Consider the following 5,733-nt stretch of genomic DNA (forward strand, 5'->3'; position numbering starts at 1 on the left):
GCGAGACAAAGAGGAGAGACGGTCCCTTTTTTCGGTCTCTTTTTTAGCAGTCAATAATTCACTTATTGCGTTTCCTATGCTTTTAAGCCTCTATGTAATATAACCTCTTTGGTTAGAACTAAGAACATAGACGAAAATGATAATGAATCTCTCTCTCTTTCTTATGAAATAGAGTTTCAAATTTACTTCTTCTAACCGCTGTGACTGTAGTGCCACCTACAGATTCTTGGAGTCAGACAACAGCATTATTTGTATTCGCCGTCACCAGACAAGATCACCTTTAAAAGTATTTCTACGATTTTTATACTTTTGTTGGATTACTGATATTTCTTTAATTATGCAGTAATCGGACATGTTTGGGTAAAATTTTCCAGTTTGATGTTAAAACATTTATTTAAACCGCCGAGCCGGTGATGGTATGTACAAACGTAACCAAATCGTCATCTAGTGACCCAGAATTATTCCGCTATATACAGGTTATGCCGGTTGAAAAAAATTAAATATCTACTAATTAACAAATCGAGTAATGAATATACATTATTCTTTATCCTGTCATTTTATTCTGTACAAAGTTTATGTCGTACATCAATATCGAAAAGTTACAAAGAAAATTACCTTCCAGAAAGGAAAGTAATTCAAGATAAAAAATTATTTAACCTATGATGTAATTTAACCCTGAATCATTGTTTAACAAAGGTCAAGTGGGTTTATAAATATATGTAAAAAAAAAATTTTAATCAACAAATAATAATTTATTTCATGGGTACTAATAATTATTCATTAGTTATTTCATTGAAATTAGATGAAAAAGTTATGGACACAAGTTCAAAAATTTGCCATTGGATTAGAATAATTTCATTTAAAACAGCTAGAACCTTCAAGATTTTGTGTAGGTAACAAAATTAATCCTCGTAAAATTACATAATAAAATAAGAAGAGTTGATACCTTATAATTTTGTCCTAATGGCTCATCCCCTAGATCAATTCCGATAAAATAGATTTCATACGAGTCTTTAAAAAAAAATATGAGTATTCGTCGAGATGTATACTCCCAATTCTAACTTCATAAAGACTTTCAACGAAATTAAAGAGAATTGAAAAGTCTTAGAGCACGTGTGTATTTTTTTCAATTCTCTTAAAACCATCAGCATTTGCGTCATTAGCATTTTGCTCATGCTCAATTTAAAACATATATAACTTTTATTTGTCAAATGGTACAAGTTATTTAAACTTTTTCTATTTTCATATAATTTTATCTATTTTCGAATGATGAATTGTTCAGATTTTTTCAACGTTCTACAGTTTTTAAAAATGTATTTTTTTCAAGTTCTTCAGAAATTGTGAGAATTTCTCTCATCACGACAGTAAAGTCAAAAGCAAAAATATTAACTTTGGAAATTTTCGAGCCTGTTCATGTACTTTCTTTAATTGACTTCGTACTACTCAGTAAATTAAAAAAACTTGTGATAGAAATATGGTAAAATTAGTTAAATTAAACTTATGTGGAGGTTATGATTTACAAAGTTAAAGAATATTTTACGAGCGAAGTATTTGACGCATGTACATAACGCGTGAGCAAATCTTTCCTCTCATGACTAAAGATTACCGAACGGCGGACTTAAATACTGACGGGTTAATTAAAGTTGACTCAACGCGCTATTTGTCTTCATAGTTTCGCCGTTTGAACATGGCATAAGAAATGCAATTATAATCGAAAGACTTTGGCGTTTAAAATTTACACACAAATATTAGTAAACAAGCATAAATAGTTAATATATAAATTATTGTTGACTTTCAACAAATGTTATTATGAAAACTAAATGTACATAGGAGTTAGAGTATACTTTGTGTCATTTAAAACACACCATTACTTTTTTTTTCCTAAAAATATTTCTCATGCTTTTAACTAATGAATAGCAATGTAAATATTATCTTTTATATTAAAGATATAAATGAGATCTTTAGGATATTCCGATTTTTGCCCCGTTTCCCTAGATCAATTTTTTATACATGATAAAACATTGCTTCCTTTAAAAACACTTTAGTATAGGATTTATATCTTAATAAGTGAAAATAAATACTTGACTGAGTACACTGTTGAAATATCCTGAATAGACAATATTGAATATCAGTGCTTGATTTTTAATAAATTAGAAAAATTAAAAAAGGCAACATATTTATGGCGAACAGAAGGTGGTTTTCGAAGTATTTTCTAGAAACAATTTTTTTCGTTTTTCAAAAAGATATCACAAGACTCTCTAGTTAAAACTGTCTACAAATTACCATTATCTATCTTTTATAGCTTTTGAGATAATATACACCAAGTTTTGCCCTAATTTGGACCCTCACGGGAAAACATTTACAAAAAAATATTTCAAACAAAAGTTGTTTATTTTTTTATAAGATTCATCATTTACATTCAAACTTTTTGATCTCCAACGGTTTGAACCAATTGACCTATTTTGCTCATTTATGAACTGAAACTCACTTTTTACGTCTTTTTTTGTTATAAATATGTCAGCTTGATATGACTTTTCGTTTTGGAGTTAGCTTGTTCACATACGGACAGACGGACGAACAAACGAATATAAGAGTAAAAACTATTTGAAAATTTACAAGCTTATAAAGGGCATTAATGAGAATGCTTTTACACAATTTAAAGATGATCGTAAGAAAACGTGATTTTTTTTAGAACGTCCTTAATACACATACACATAGTATTTATAAATAATGATATATATGCATAAATGAACTTTGTATAGTTTAACAGTAATAATAAATAATTAGTTCAAACATTAGTTCTTAAGAATATTTTTTAATATAATAATACAGTTTAAAATAATTAAATAATTTAAAAGAGTGTTTCAAAATAAAATTCACATTTGATCGGTTCACTATGCAAATACAAAACATCTCAGCGACACGGGATCGATATCATTCGATAACCTGAAATTAAAACTTTTTAATTGCCGTGAAACTTGTGCTGTAGATACACAAACTTAACAAAAGTAATGATTTTAATCAAATATTAATTTATCTTACAAAATTTAAACTCAATTAGAGTAAAAATAATAAAAACCTTTTTCTGTTTTTCTGCTTAAAAAACTTTTAAGAGTAGCTTTTTTACGGGGATTATCTATATTTGTAAGGCAAGAAATTATTTATGAAAAGTTCATTGCAAAAAACGGAAATTTTGTACTAAACTTTTTTTATGTAGATACAATTAGCTTATGAACAAATTTTATAATAGCTTGACTTAAACTTGATAGATTACGAGATATTAGAAAAAAACTTATTTTCGCGACCTTTAACTTTCAATATCTTTTTTTGCGTATATGATTTTGCAATGGACTTTTCAAAGATTGTTTCTTCCATCGAAATCAAGATAATTCCGGTGAAAGAACTTCACTTGGAAGCAGATCGGCTGTTTTTGTCTTATTTTTCTGGGCTAATATCAAAGTGACTATGGTTGAATGTTTCTGGAAAAACGATTTCTGTGAATTTTTTGCCTGTAATGGATATTGAAGGCCAACGTAATGTTCATCTAACCAAACAAATTTTTTATGTTTTTATTTTCAATTATATCACGCTTGTTTGATAACAAAGACATGGGGGTACTCGTATTTTCATAATATTTTTATTTAACCTTGGAATACGTATTTTCAAATATTTCCACCGTTAATCTTTTATGATAAATTAGGCATATATTATCGATGAATGAACTCGAATCGCATCGCTGTTGATCCCCTTTCGATACAATTACACGCTATAGGGGTAAAAAAACTCGAAATTTCGTTATTTCTACAACAGATTTTGAATTATTGATACAACAAAGGATCTTTTCTAGGTGTTCATAGCCAGAAAATGTTTCTATGTGTCCATTCTTGCCGATTTCCCCTACCATGGTATTTGTTTGTAAAAATTCTCTATAAAAATCTTTAGAAACACAGCAAAAGGGACCTCGGACAATTAGATAGGAAAATGGCTTTCTGTGAAACTTTTTCAAATCGTCTCAAAAAAAGTTCCTCGGATCACCGTAGGTAGAGTATCTGCAACCGTTAAGTACAAATTGGCTGTTCTTTTTCATTAATTCTTAAATCAATTAAAATTTAATAAACTTTAAAATCACTTGTTTACATTAAATAGTAAATTAAACATAAACACTTAATTCAGGCGCTGTCAGGGAACTCAATTGAACATTGAAATGTTTGCTCTAGGTATTATCTATTTTGGAAACGTAGTTTTTGGTACTTTCAGATTCTATTGCTGGATTTTATCCGCCATTTTTTGGGAGCTCAGAAGGACCTTATCCTGAATTGAGCCTTATCCACGATTTTTGCTTGTTTATTTGTTTAACAAACTGAAAAAAAAATAAACTACCAAAATAACTATAATTATTTTCCCAATTATCGAATATTAAACTTTGGTATTGCATTTCATATTTAATGCCATCAAAGGAAAATATGTTTGTGTAATTCTGAGGTTTGTACTATTGTCTAGAGTGAGATAAGGAGCGACTTAATTTAGAAATAATCCTTATGGGAAATTTTGAATTTAATAACAAAGATTAGAGAAATAAGTTTTTAGATCTCTCTAATGAAGGATGTTTTTGCAGTAACTCAAACACCACATCGGAAATGACCTATATAGCTTGAGTGCTCAAGTACTCAAACTATTGCACCAACTCTCAGTAGATTGTTTAATATGTGACTTACACAAAAAAAGCATAGGACCTTTTTGTAGATAATTATTCGCTATAAAAATTTCCCAGGCACTTTTTCCCCAAATTCTATAGTGTAGCAGTTATTGCAGAAAGACAAAGTTACCCTTTCAAACCAAGGGGTGACATCCCGCCTTTTCAAATTTAAACTTATCTTTGACCATCCTTACCGTAACCAAAAAGACGGACTTCCTCTGAAAAATGCGATTTACAATATAGCATTTCGGCTAGGATTACTATAATAATATATAATTAAGGTTATAAAACATACCAAAATTCTAAAAGAATTTGTGAATATCCCAGAATTGGTGAAAGAATTTGTGAAATGACCTATATAGCTTAAGTGCAATTGCTTGAGCTATAGGGAATATTCATGTATTTGGTTATATTTTTAATTCATTGTTTACACCGTTATAACATTAAAAATTATAAATACTGTTTAAAAATGCTGTAATTAAGTGAAAAAGTAATTAAAATAGGGTATAATTTTGAGATGTTTAAACGCAATCCTTTTGGAACTCTCTGTTGATGACGTATTAATATGTAATCTGTCATTTGGTGACAGTTCAATGTACTGTTCACTACAGGTGTTCACTACGGATGTAGTAATTATAATATATATCCATGGTAAAACCATACAAAATATAAGTAAATAATACCATACAGTATGTCAACAAGTCTGACAAGCCACATACTATGACGTCACGTCTATTTTAAAAATTTGAATTTCTTCCACTTAATTTGTACTTTTATTAATTAATTTTAAATAATTAAAAAGATATTAATTACTAAAATAATGGTTTAGTTGAAATGTACTGCCAATGAAGTTACGGAAAAAAAATATTTGAACCAAATTTAAATTTCACGAAGATTCCTTATTCTATCACTACCAACGCCTGTACTAATTGTACTGAAATGACGATTTAAACTGATAAATACAAAAATATTGATAAATATTAATCTACTTATTTAAAAACATAATAATTATACTATAATATTAATACAATTTATTT

Source organism: Chrysoperla carnea, chromosome 1 (assembly GCF_905475395.1).
Source record: "Chrysoperla carnea chromosome 1, inChrCarn1.1, whole genome shotgun sequence".
NCBI classification, from domain to species: domain Eukaryota; kingdom Metazoa; phylum Arthropoda; class Insecta; order Neuroptera; family Chrysopidae; genus Chrysoperla; species Chrysoperla carnea.